Raw genomic sequence first — 14,273 nt, 5'->3', positions numbered from 1 at the left:
GTCATGCGTGGGGCGGTTCTCGCACGCATGCGTCACATCATAGTAAAGAGGCGGCTCGCGCCTTCCCCATAAATAGAGGAAAATGCGGAGGCGCGGCTCATTTACTGAGTGGATTCGGGTCGTGGTCTTCAAGGCGTCCGCGCCCCATGATCGCGGGGTGGAGAACGGTCGCCTCACCCATCCCCTCAATTTCTGCTTGCTCGCCACGTGTCCCCCATGCCCTTAAGGTGGCAGGCGGTGGAGGCGGGAAACCGGGCCGTCGCTGATTGGAGCAGCGGGTCGGTCTTGATTCCCTATGCCCCCGACGGCCGGATTGGTTGAGTGGGGCGGCCGAGCCCCGACCCCGCCCCTTTATAAGAAGGGGGAGGGGAATGGCATCCCACATTCTTTCATCACTCATCTGCTTCCACCTCGCCTCCTCCCCTCTATCTGCCATGGCGAGAGGGGGCGCTGGCCCTTCGACGGTGGCGTCGAGGGTCTCTGCTCGACAGCGCGTCCCTCCTTCCCAAAAGCTGGCGGCGGCGGAGCCGGCCATGAGAGGAAGGGGGAGGGGGCGAGGCCGAGGTCGCTATGGCGCTCGGGGAAGAGGGGGGCGGGGTGGCACACCGGCCTTGTCCCCGCCGGCGATGCCTCCCCCAATGGAGGGCCACATCGGGGACCAGCCCCGTGAGTTCTTCATCAGGCTGCGACGGCCACCGCGTCATTGCCTTCGTCTCCCTACTCCATTCGCTCGGGAGATGGAGCTCGACCCGCCATAGACCCTCGAGTTGCATATGAGGGGCTGCGGGAACGGCGGCACGCGGGTCGACGTCGACTTTCCCGCTCCTCACGTCATGTACCTTCGTCGCGGATGGAAGAATTTCGCTCGTGTCCACAGCCTAACGGCGGGGCTCGTTCTCTACTTCAAATTAATGGAGAACGGCCTGCTCTCCGTCAAAGTCTTCAGGGACCTTGAAACTCGCCTGAAGTGTTGCGTGGAGAGCTCCTCCAATGATGAAGACTCCTCCTTGAGCGGGAGTGATCAGGAGGACAGCGACAGCGACGACGAGGGCGTCGAGCGGGGGGACGCCGACCTCGACTCCAACTGACCGCATTGCCCCTCCCTCGGCCATGCGCCCTGCCGGGGGCCTTCCTCGTCAAGCTCTCCGCCGGTGTGTTCCCCGTCGCCTCCTTGGGCGGCTGGCATAGGAAGGCCGGAGAAGACGAAGAAGGCGGGTGGTGGCCCGTCAAGTCGGAGTACGCGGGCACTGACGCCTTCGTCGCGTATTGTCGGCCCGCTGCCGCATCTTTCGGCTCCTCTCCCGGCGTTTTCTGCTGCTCGTACATCATCTAGGCGTTCTTTTTCCCCTCCTGCTATCTCGTTCCATCTTCTGAGGAGAGGGACAAGAAAGGGATTACGGGCATCTTATCTCTTTTTAGTTTGTAAGCCTGCGGGCATTTGTTACATTTAGAACTTGTAGTCCCCTTGCTCATGTTTTTCATTCCGTATGAACTGTACCTGTATGAGACGTTTTTAATGAAAAAGGGTGCTTGCCGGGATCTTTGTGCGTGAGTGAGGCCCATGCCAAGGAATGAATCCTTGTTATTTTGAAGATAAACATTGTCGCCCGGCAACAGGCCTTGCCATCCCCTTACTTCATTCGACCATTCTCACGCTCTTGGCGAAGGTGGGGGCGAAGTAGAGTTAGGCCCATCGTTTATTTCCTTGTTACCGCGACTACGACCCAGTTCCGACCCAGGGAATAGTTCTTGGGTACAGGAAAAAGGGGGAGCACGGTGGCCTAGGAATAAAACGAGGTTTCGTACACCCCAACTCCATACGGAATGCACAATGGGGGATGAAAAACTTATCTGGATCTGCAGCCCCCGGCAGCCTTGGCTTGCCGTGGTTGGATTCTTGTGTCCGCGGCCCCTGGCAACCTTGGCTTGCCGGGGCCGGAGTGCTGGCTTGTTCTCTTTCTTCCAAACGGCTCAGCAGAAATGTCCATGTACCCTGCGAACCAAAGAGGACGGAAAGGAACAGAGAGACGCACACTCAACCTCTATCCTAGGGGTTAGTCGCCTCTAAGAACTATCAACCCTAACCGAGGGAGAGACTTGACCTAGCATGCATGCTAAAACTTAGGGCGCCAGCACTTCATTTATTTATGCTCAGGGTCTGCGCTTGGCTTTGTACAGAGGGTTACATGCCTTGCCGGCAAGGCTTGTACAAAAGGTGTTTTGCCGTGGGGCCCGGCAATCGCGCCTTATGGGTAAAATTTGCGAAGATGTTCAATGTTCCAGGAGTTGCTCACTGGAATAGCATCTTCGGTCTCTAGGCGGACTGCACCGGGTCTGGTGAATCGTATTACCCGATAAGGGCCTTCCCACTTCGGCGTCAACTTGTTGGAATTCTTGGCCGATTGAACGCACCGAAGAACAAGGTCGCCTTCCTCAAAGCTTCGGGCATGAACCTTGCGGCTATGGTAGCGGCGCAAGGCTTGCTGGTAGCGCACTACTCTCACAGCCGCCTAAAGACGATCTTCCTCGAGGAGCGATGCATCATCTTGCCGCAATTGCTCTTACTCAAGCTCATCATAAGCGAGCACTCGAGGTGACTCGTATGTGAGTTCCATGGGGAGAACTGCTTCTGCCCCGTATACCAGGGCAAAGGGTGTCTAGCCGGTGGCTCAATTTGGCGTCGTTCTGATTGACCAAAGAACCGCCGGCAACTCATCGATCTAGCGCCTTCCGCTCTTGTGCAGCCTGTCAAAAGTCTTTGTCCTCAGGCCTCGCAGTACTTCAGCATTTGCCCTCTCCGCGTGGCCGTTGCTCTGTGGGTGTGCCACGGAAGCGAAACAGACCTTGTTGCCGAGGTCTTGGATGTATTGCATGAAGGTGTGGCTTATGAACTGCGTGCCATTGTCGGTGATGACTCTGTTTGGTACACCAAAACGGGAGACTAGCCCCTTGAAGAACTTGACGGCTGACTGCGCTGTCACCTTCCTCACTGCTTCCACCTCTGGCCACTTTGTGAACTTGTCGATTGCAACGTACAAGTACTCAAAGCCCACGACTGCGCGGGGGAAAGAGCCCAGTATGTCGAGCCCCCAGACTGAAATTGGCCAGGACAGAGGAATTTTCTGTAGAGCTTGGGCTAGTTGATGAAGCTTCTTTGAATGAAACTGGCACGCTTCACACTTGGTTACTAGTGCCGCTGCATCCTGGAGGGCTGTGGGCCAAAAGAAACCTTGCCGGAATGCCTTGCCGGCAAGGGTCCTCGACCCTATGTGGGAACCACATATGCCTCTGTGTATCTCTGCCAACAGCTCCAGTCCTTCCTCCCGGGGAATGCACTTCAATTTCACACCGTTCGAGCTTTTTCTGTAAAGGACGTCGTCGACGAACTGATACATAGTAGACCGACGGGCTACTTTCTCCGCTTCTTCCTGCTCCTCAGGGAGTTCCCCTGTTTGGAGGAATCGGACGGTATGTTGTGCCCATGCCAGAGCCCGGGGCTCAACGGCAAGGACTAAAGGCATTTCCTCTGCCATAGGAGCGGTCATCTCTACGGCCGGGGCTTGACGCCCTGCCGGAGTCGGTTGCCCCTCAGTAGGCTCAGTGTCCACGGCAACATCCTTGCCGGCGGCTCCTGGGAGCTCGGCGGGGAAGTACTTCCCGGGGCTTGATTTCCTTCGCTTATTCTGCTTTGTTGATGGTTCAACAGATGGTTGCGTTAACCGAAGCACAAAAGTACCTGGTTCCACAGGTAGTTTGAAGGCAGCGCGCTTCGACAGGTAGTTGGCGATGTCGTTCTCCACTCGGGGAACATGCTCCGCTTGTATACCGTCAAAGCGCTCCTCCAGCTTCCTCACCTCATCTACGTAGGCCTCCATAAACGGTATTTGATAATCTTTGTTGACTTGCCTAACGACGAGCTGTGAATCACCCCTGACAATGAGCTTCTTAATCCCGAGGTCTGCCGTGATCATGAGACCGACAAGCAGCCCCTCGTATTCAGCAGTGTTTTTTGTGGACATCTCCCTGGGGAAGTACAACTGGATTACATACTTGAGGTGCTCTCCGGTGGGCGCAACGAGCAGCACACCAGCGCCGGTGCCTTGTAGCGAGAAAGCCCCGTCAAAGTACATAAATCCAGTTGCGACTTGCTTCCTTGCCAGGGAGAGTGGTCTCCTGGATCTCTTCGTTGGGCATTGAGGTCCATTCTGCAATGATCTCTGCCAAGACTCTGCTCTGGACTATCGAAGTACTCTCAAACTTCAAACCAAAGCTCGACAGTTCCAAGGCCCACTCCACGATCCTCCCGGTCGTGTCTAGGTTATGCAGTATCCCTTGCAACGGGAGGCGGGTGACGACGGTGATTTCGTGGGCTTGGAAGTAATGATGCAGCTTCCTCGAGGCCATAAGAAGGCCGAAGAGCAATTTCTGCACACCAGAGTACCTTGACCTAGCCCCCTGCAAGAGGGAGCTGACAAAGTAAACTGGGTGCTGCATCATCTTCTTCCTCTACACCACTCCATTTGGTTGCACGGGCCCCGTCCCGATGGCGTCAGACTCTGCCGGGGGCCTTGCCTTACCGGCACCAGGCCCTGCCGGGGGGAGCTCTGGCTCGCCATCCACCAGCCCTGCCGTTGCTACTGCCTCTTCATCGACCTCCCTCTGCGCCACTAGCGTGGTGCTGACCACCTGATTCGTTGCCGCTAGATACAGCAGCAATGGCTCTTGTGGCTTAGGCGCAACTAGTATCGGCATAGAGGAGAGGTATTTCTTCAAATCCTGCAGTATCGCTTCGGCCTCTGGGGTCCATTCCATTGGGCCCACCTTTTTCAAGATTTTGAAGAAGGGAAGGGCACGCTCAGCAGACTTGGAGATGAATCTGCTCATGGCGGCAATGCAGCCAGTGAGCCGACGCACATCCTAGATCCGCTTGGGCGCCTCAATCTGCTCAATAGCTTTGATCTTGTCTGGCACTACAAGAAATATGTCAACTTGTGACCTTCTCTTAGTGACCCCAGCTGAGTTTTCATGGCCATTTCGCTTGGAAGGGCTCAAACCCTGAAATTGCTTACACCAAATGGTCACAAAGCAAACAAGAGGCGCCAATGACCTTATTTCTACCTGATTACGACCAATATAAATGGTCATGAGGTTGTGAACGTGGATGCATTGGTACTTATTGCTATGACTAGGCGCCACCTCATCAGTTTTGCCAATGTGTCATGTCCATGTGTCAATTTGTGCACTAGGTTGTGAAGCAACCTATATTTCTGTCATTCCCAAAATTCCCAAAAAAATTGGGCATTCTTTACTATCCAAATCATTGCATCATGACAATATTCAACTCCATTTGCTTGGTAAATCTTCCTCGGTAAATTTCCAAAGTTTTTGTTCAACTCGAACTGTTGTGAAGGAAGTACTAGTTAGGCACATCCTAATGAGCTAAATTTTTGCCACATCTTCTATATTCCCAAATCATTGCTCTCCACAAAATTTGAGCCCCATCTAACAATACATGTGAGTGTGGCTTCAACATTCATATTGCTGTCCAGTGTGGTACGTTCCAAAGCAAGTGACACCTAGGCTCCTCCATTTGAGCTGCAAATTTTCCAAGATAGTTTCCTTAGTGGATGATCATCCTCAGCCAAAACTCAGGCCCATTGGCCATGTGCATTTCTCGTACCACTAATCAAACACTTGGGTGCTAATTCATGTTTGAGCATTGTTCGGTCTCCTCATGAGATTCTTCTGTTGTTAGTTTATTCCAAGAATCTACCTGGGACGTGCCAAACCTACTAGACATGCCTAGGCTTCCCAGAACGCATGGCAATGCCACGGTCACGCGGTGACCACGCGACGGCCATGCGAGTCTACGCGCTTTGGAGTTGGGGCCCTGGGCCACCGTCCAAACCTCAACGTATCACCACCAAACCATGTATTTATGCTTAAATAGATACTTATGTACCTAGAAATGATTTTTGGAAAAAATAAATAGCAAACTATGAGGCAGCTACAGTTCAAATTTGACCCGCTTCCTACTGAATCGGCGGGAGTTTGTCTTTTTCACCAGAGATGGATCAAAGCTTTTGACACCCAACCATTTTGTTAATTGTGCATTAAATATGGCCTAGTATTTTAGAAAATTGATTTGGTCCAATTTTGCAACAAACATATGGTAGGTCCTTCACAAAAAAAACTCATTTCGGCCACTCAGAAAATGGAAAATGAATTTTCCATGCAAAGAAAATGAAAACTCCCTTAGGCAACATTGTTTGGAATTCCAAGATGCACCCTTGTGCACAATATGAGATCATTTGAACAAACTATGCCATGAATGTGGCCATAAGATTGATCATTTGGCTTGAAAGCCATGAATCTTCACGCATGATACCTCATTTCTGAGAAACTTTTTTTAAAATAATTGCCGTATTACAAGTTTATTATTTTTCCTGGAAACTTGGTCACATATGATCATACAATGCGAAGGTTTTTCAATTTTTTAATTTTTTTGAACTGTTTATGCCCGTTTCAAAATGCGGTCAAAACGGTGGGCTTGACCGTTCCTAGCTAGTGGTTGAATCTTGGAAAACTTTTGATGTTTCTCTGATTAAATAGATACTTATGTACATAGAAATGATTTTTGGAAAAAATAAAGAGCAAACTATGAGGCAGCTTTAGTTTAAATTTGACCCGCTTCCTGCTGAATCGGCGGAAATTTGTCTTTTTCATCATAGATGGATCAAAGTTTTTGACACCCAACCATTTTGTCAATTGTGCATTAAATATGTCCTAGTATTTTAGAAAATTGATTTGGTCCATTTTTGCAAGAATATGGTAGGTCCTTCACAAAAAAACTCATTTCGGGCACTCGGAAAATGGAAAATGAATTTTCCGTGCAAAGAAAATGAATACTCCCTTAGGGAACATTGTTTGGAATTCCAAGATGCACCCTTGTGCACAATAGGAGATCATTTGAACAAACTATGCCATGAATGTGGCCATAAGATTGATCATTTGGCTTGAAAGCCACGAATCTTCACGCATGATAACTCATTTCTGAGAACACTTTTTTGAAATAATTGTCGTATTACAAGTTTATTATTTTTCCTGGAAACTTGGTCACATATTGACACAATGCGAAGGTTTTCCAATTTTTTTATTTTTTTGAATTTTTTATACCCGTTTCAAAATGCGGTCAAAACGGCGGGCAAGGCCGTTCGTAGCTAGTGGTTGAATCTTTGAATTTTTTTGGTGTTTCTCTGATTAAATAGATACTTATGTACCTAGAAATGATTTTTGGAAAAAATAAAGAGCAAACTATGAGGCAGCTGCAGTTCAAATTTGACCCGCTTCCTACTGAATTGGCGGAAACTTGTCTTTTTCACAAGAGGTGGGTCAACGCTTTTGACACCCAACCATTTGGCAATTGTGCATGAAATATGGCCTAGTATTTTATAAAATTGATTAGGTCCAATTTTGCAACAAATATATGGTAGGTCCTTCACAAAAAAACTCATTTCGGGCACTCAAAAAATGGAAAATGAACTTTCCGTGCAAAGAAAATGAAAACTCCCTTAGGAAACATTGTTTGGAATTCCAAGATGCACCCTTGTGCACAATATGAGATCATTTGAACAAACTATGCCATGAATGTGTCCATAAGTTTGATCATTTGGCTTGAAAGCCATGAATCTTCACGCATGATAGCTCATTTCTGAGAACACTTTTTTGAAATAATTACCGTATTACAAGTTTATTATTTTTCCTGGAAACTTGGTCACATATAATGACACAATGTGAAGGATTTCCAATTTTTTGATTTTATTTTTATTTTTTTATGCTTGTTTCAAAATGCGGTCAAAACGACGGGCATGACCGTTCATAGCTAGTGGTTGAATCTTGGAAACCTTTTGGTGTTTCTCTTATTAAATAGATACTTTTGTATCTAAAAATGATTTTTGGGAAAAATAAATAGCAAACTATGCGGCAGCTGCAGTTTAAATTTGACCTGCTTCGAGCTGAATCGGCAGAAATTTGTCTTTTTCACGAGAGGTGGATAAAAGCTTTTGACACCCTACCATTTGGTTAATTGTGAATTAAATATGGTCTAGTATTTTAGAAAATTGATTTGGTCCAATTTTGCAACAATTATTTGGTAGGTTCTTCACAAAAAACCGCATTTCAGGCACTCAAAAAATGGAAAATGATTTTTCGTGCAAAGAAAATGAAAAATTCCTTAGTCAACATTGTTTGTCATTCAAGATACAAACTTGTGCACAATGTGAGACCATTTTTTTTATTTTTCATGTCTAAAAGTAGAAGAAAAACAAAAGAAAACACACAAATCACATATACTCTATTCCCATTGGTGGAGTTGGTTTGACACGGATTGATGACATGGTGCCCATCCATCCATCCATCATCCCACATCCATCCATCCATTTATCTATGGAGAACAAAAAAGAAAATGAAAAGGGGAAACCCCACAGACACACCCACCCCGATCCATCCCTCCCACACCCCCTCTCGTCTCCCACCCACCCCTGATCCCATCCCTCCCAAACCCTAACCCGCACCCGCACTCCTCCTTCCTCGGCTCCTCGCCGCCGCCACCTCCTCCCCGTCCCGCAGTGGCGCCCACCACGTCACCTGTCAGCCGCCCTCGCAGGTGGCTGCATCCACGGCGACGACGGTGGCCACGGTCGGTCATCTCCCTATCCGCCTCTCTCCCTAACGCCAGACCCAATCCGCCGTCGTCCTCTTCTCCAGTCGCACCGGCGACCTCCAACCTCATCGCCAGCAGCCCCTCCCCTTTCCTCCTAGATCGACTCGAGCTGCTCATGTCGTGGCTAGATCTGGCAGGAATTCCCTCCCTCCCACCTCGCTCCGCATCCCGATCCAGACACACACATCGACAGAGCTTTTGGCAGCTCCTGCTCAGTTGCTCCCATGGGCCTCTGTCTGTCCGTGGCCTACGCCCACCGCCAGGCCGTGCAGCACGACGATGCCGTCGACGTGATGGTCTGTGGCCGCGGCTCCAACTGCTAAGGGATGGATGGATGCAGGCGGGCACATCAATCCGGCGGTGACCTTCGGGCTGTTCCTGGCGAGATCATCGGCACCTTCTTCCTTGTCTACACCGTCTTCTCCGCCACCGACGCCAGGGACTCCCACGTTCCCGTGAGTACCATCACCGCCATTCTTCCCCCTATTGAATCTCCTTACTGTGTGTGCTTAATGGTGTGTGGAACGTCGACAGATCCTTGCCCTGCTGCCAATCGGGTTCGTCGTGTTCCTGGTCCACCTAGCCACCATCCCCATCACCGGCATCAACCTGGCGAGGAGCCTCGGCGCGGCCATCATCTACAACAGGGAGCACGCCTGGTCAGACCACGTGAGTGAACTAAAACCGAAACTAAATCCTAACACCCGCCTTTTCCTTTGTCTGAACTTGAAAGCATGGCACTTGTTTTTTGCAGTAGTAGTAACTGCAGGCATGTGGTAACTTTAAGTTGATGCAGGCGCATAACTACTCTAGAACACCTAATTAACTGATGTGTAATTGAGAAGCTTAATCTGGTGAACCGATGAGACAGTAGCAGCAATAATTGAACTAATGCTATATGTAGGCTTAACAAACTGAGCAAGGGAAACCATTATATCCCCTTGTTTTATGATTTAGCTTTTATTTCTTCTAGCCAAACATGTGCTTTAGCTTTTTGCCTTTTCTTATCAATAGTTTTTTTGCTTGTTTTTGAGCTACTGCCACTTTGAGCTGTTGTACATTATCTGGTGTACATTTTGTGGTCTAGAAACAAAATTACTAAGTAAGGTGAAGCCCTGAGCTTGACTTCATCGTTGTGCTCTATGTATATTTATTTACTGCTATAACATGGATATATATTCACCTTTAATGTTAGTTGTAGCGCTAACACATCCATATGTGAAAAAAGGGTTCAGAAAGAACTATGCTTGCTAGTACTATCTCTCTAAAACATGTGCAATTTGAATCCCAACAATCCAACCTGGTAGTGGCAGATTTTGCCTTCTTAGAGTTGTATTGCGATTTAATTTAGTGCTACATGGTTTTAGATTTCTTTGTTCACTTGAGCAGGAAAACTAAGTAAGATGCATATTTGACACATGGTATCGGCAAGGACAGAATGGCTTCTGATGTGTTGTGCTTATGTATTATGATTGCAGCTGCCGACCTCTTCCTGGGCTTCGCAACCAGCTTCCAGCAGGTCTACGCGCTGGCGCAGTGCGACATTTACTGCAGCAACTGCGTCACCCAGCCCGTGCAGCGCGTCGCGGTCGAGTGCGGTGGCGCCCCCTCCGGCCAGGTCTACCTCGACAAGTGCTACATTACCTACAGCTACTACCCCCACTATTTCATGAATGGTTCATTACAGTAGTTCTTTCTGCAGTAATTTCAATGTTTCATAGATTAAGATTACAGATGTATGTTCATGAATGATGAGTAGTTTCAGTTATTTCCCAACTTGAAAGAAACCGAAATAGGCAGTAGTAGGACAATGAGTCAGCCTGCACTAGTACAAGTACATGAACAAGTAGTATTATACGAGTCAGTGTTGATTTTGAAATTTGATGCTCTCTAATGATTGCTCACGTGCCCTGAGGAATATGTTATTCCTTTTTCATCATCAGGATGACAACAAGTCTTCTTAGTGGGATCAGACGGCACATTGCTGTTGCCAAAAACACTGTGATGTCGTTTCACTTGTATGCCATACTCTCGCACCAAGTCTTGGTATATATATATATGCTGATCCCATGTTGAACCTGAGCTCAATTATTTTGGGAAATACCGAGACATCCGATGGCCTATCATCATCTTTACGTAGTTGTTAGTTGACTTATCGTTATGTATAAGCAGCTCATCTGGCGGCAGTACTATTGGTTATTATTTATAAGAAGTCATATTGATCATGAAAAATATGCCACAACAAACTTTGAAACAATACTGATAACAGTTTCACATAGTTTAGCCCCTTTATATTGCTTGCTCTCACTCAATAGGCACCATTTGTCCATTTCTGTTCCATATCTCTTACCCTGATGTTGAAAAAGTAATTAAGTCTTGAACTACTTGAATCATTGATGTGCTGTAAATCTATGCTCGGTTCTATATGCGAAGGTAGACACTATCTTTGCTGCTTGTGTCTTGAATAAATAAATAAAATTCTGTAATGATGATCTGAAATGTCATACAGGTGACCATTTTTGCTGTCGCCGCCGTCGTGCCGGTTGGAGGTGCTGCTGCTGCATCTGGCGGAGCTGCAGCTGCCGCCCCAAAGGGCAACCTTCATCAAACACAACCCCATAACAGGGCCTCAAGGTTCTGTGCCCCATCGCCCCTCTTTCTAAATTACTGAAACAAAAATGGCTAGGCCTGATGTGCCTCTTGTATCTATTGCTCGATTTGTTATGATTTGATTCACCAAGAGTGATTCTTCTACAGTTTTGTAGTATGGTTAAATGGAACAACGAGGGATGTTTCTAATTTGGTTATTGCTAGAATAATTCATCGACTTGAGATATGCTGGGATGTTTTGCCTGTCCTTACTGAAGAAGATAAGAATGGAATTTAATTGGATGGTCCCTTTCATCGCGCTTAATTATGTTCTGCTTAAGTTTACTGCCTTATTATGTTCTGCTTGAGTTGACACTATTTATGTCCGAACCTGGGTTTATACTCTTTGCTTGTCGTCATCACTCATCGGTTGGGCTGTTTACTTAATGTATTTGTTGTCCGATTGCTCCATCATATTTCCTGATGTACTTCTACATATATATGTTGGTTGTAATCTGCTTGAATGATCCAAGTACTTGATATTCCATTCTGTTCTTGTAGGTGAATGGAGCTTGTGTTGTTGATAGAACACCGTTGATGACTTCTTCCTATGTTGAAGAGCATGTTCCGTGGTATCCAAGAGTAGCTAGCTTTAACTTGGCAGAGCATTTTATTTTTCAATCGCAATATTTGTGATTGTGTGGAATATTGTATGGTTATGTATGTGAAGTTTTAAGTTCCTGGGCATGCAATATTTGTAGGTTAAACTGGTTGTTGTGATGTGAACGAGTGTATGGAGTTTCACATGTTCTGTTCTGTACAGAATATATTGTAATAAACCTATTTTGGTTGTTATTTGAAGATTTTCATATTTTTTTCTTCTTTCTGTTTGATATATACTGCTTAAAAAGCGACGTGGATCCACTGCCAGGAAAAATTTGACAATTGGGACCCATCTAAAAACTGGACCGCAAAAAACCCTCGAAAATAAAAATGAAATGGACCGCAAAAGGCCATGCCTAGAAAATAAAAAGGCCAAATTGTTGGGCCAGGCCCATGCAGCTAGAGAAAATTCATAGAAAAAATATACATTAAAAAGGCTGAATTGTTGGGCTCGGCCCATGTAAAACGCCGAATCGGACCGGGCTGATTCTTATGCCACATCAGCTTGCCACGCTGGATGCCTACGTGGCCTAAGGAGGTTGCTAGTGACCAAAACTTTGGTCGTGGAACCAACGACCTTTTACATATCACAAAGAAGGTCACTAATTTCAGTTTACGACCGCCAGCTTTTGACCTTCTGTTTTTGGTCACAAAAAGGTCGCATATGAAAAACTTATGACCTTTCAGCGGCCAATAGTGAGGGTCACAAGTTGAAATATTTCTTGTAGTGTGGGTTCACCTCGATCCCACGCTGTGACACAAAGAACCCGAGAAATTTGCTGGACGGAACGCCAAAGACACACATCTCAAGGTTCAATTTGAGGTTGATCTTGCGCAGATTTGCAAACGTCTCCTCCAAATCTTGTACAAGTGTTGCCCTGTCCTTGGTTTTGACCACTATGTCATCCGTATAAGCTTCCATATTTCTATGTTACTAGGGCTCAAAACCAATTTGGACTTCCCTTGCAAACGTTGAGCCATCACTCTTCAACCCGAAAGGCATCCGTAAAAAGCTATACGTACCAGATGGGGTGATGAATGCTGTCTTCTCTTCGTATTCCCTTGTCATGAAGATCTGGTGGTATCCTGAGTAGGCGTCAAGGAATGACAACAGATCACACCCGGCCATGGAGTCAACAATCTGGTCGATGCGCGGCAACAGGAAAGGGTCCTTGGGACAAGCCTTATTGATATATGTGTAGTCAATACACAGCCTCCACTTCCCATTTGCCTTGCGCACCACCACCGGATTGGCCAACCACGTCGGATGGAGTACTCCTCTTACCAAGCCTACCGCTTCCAACTTCTTGATCTCCTCTGTGATGAACTCCTGTCTTTCCAAAGCTTGCTTCCTGACCTTCTACTTGACGGGTCGGGCATGAGGACAGACAACAAGATGGTGCTCAATCACCTCCCTGGGAACGCCGGGGATGTCGGATGCTTGCCATGAAAACACTCGACATTCGCCCGCAGGAAAGTGACGAGCGCACCTTCCTATTTGCCGTCGAGGGTGGAGCTTATAGTCAAAGCCCCTCCCGTGCCATCCTCCTTGATGGACACCTTCTTGGTCTCTCGTGGAGCAGCTCTGGATTTCTTGCTCTTGCCGGTGGAGCTCTCTGGCACGTCCTCGACGGGAGCACGACACTCCGAAGAGGTGCGCTTGCCGGAGTGGGTGCGAGAGGTCTTGCCGGTCTTCTTCCCTCCCGGAGCTTCAGCGGCAGGAGCAAGTGCCTTGGCGGCAGTTGCTGCAACTGCTTACCGGTAGAGTTGCTCGGCGCAGATCAGCGCGTCCTTCTTGTCGGAGGGGACGGTGATGATGGTCATCGGCCCAGGCATCTTCAGCGTGTTGTACGCGTAATGCGACGCGCCATGAACTTAGCTAGTGCCGGGCGGCCGAGGATCCCGTTGTAGGGCAAGGGGGTCTCGGCTACGTCGAAGACAATCCTCTCCGTCATGTAGTTCAACTTGCCTCCAAATGTCACAGGCAGCGTGAGCTTACCCTTCAGCTGACTCCTTCCCGGGTTGACCCCTTGAAACGTGCCCGTCTCCTCGAGGTCTCCATCAGGAATCTGCAGCCTTTTGATCACAACGGGCGAGATCAAGTTCAGGCCGGCCCCGTCATCAACTAGCATCTTTGTCACCTTGAGGTTGTGTATCGTTGGTGAAACCAACAACGGCAAACACCCGACCGCAGTTGTGCGATCAGGGTCGTCCTCGGTGTCAAAGATGATAGGCATGCTGGACCACTTCAGTGGCTTCTGAGTGTCGAATGATGGTTCCACTGCTGTGATCTCACGTG

At 48.0% G+C, this 14,273-nt stretch overlaps 1 pseudogene; it reads left to right on the top strand.

The window, feature by feature from the left end:
- The first annotated feature begins 8,946 nt into the window (after positions 1-8,946).
- On the top strand, positions 8,947-12,299 carry LOC141042034 (probable aquaporin PIP-type 7a; annotated as a pseudogene).
- Positions 12,300-14,273: the final 1,974 nt, after the last annotated feature.

Source organism: Aegilops tauschii, chromosome 2 (assembly GCF_002575655.3).
Source record: "Aegilops tauschii subsp. strangulata cultivar AL8/78 chromosome 2, Aet v6.0, whole genome shotgun sequence".
Classification (NCBI taxonomy): Eukaryota; Viridiplantae; Streptophyta; class Magnoliopsida; order Poales; family Poaceae; genus Aegilops; species Aegilops tauschii.
Note: the sequence above shows the minus strand (reverse complement) of the source record. Positions and strands in the feature narration are given on the sequence as shown.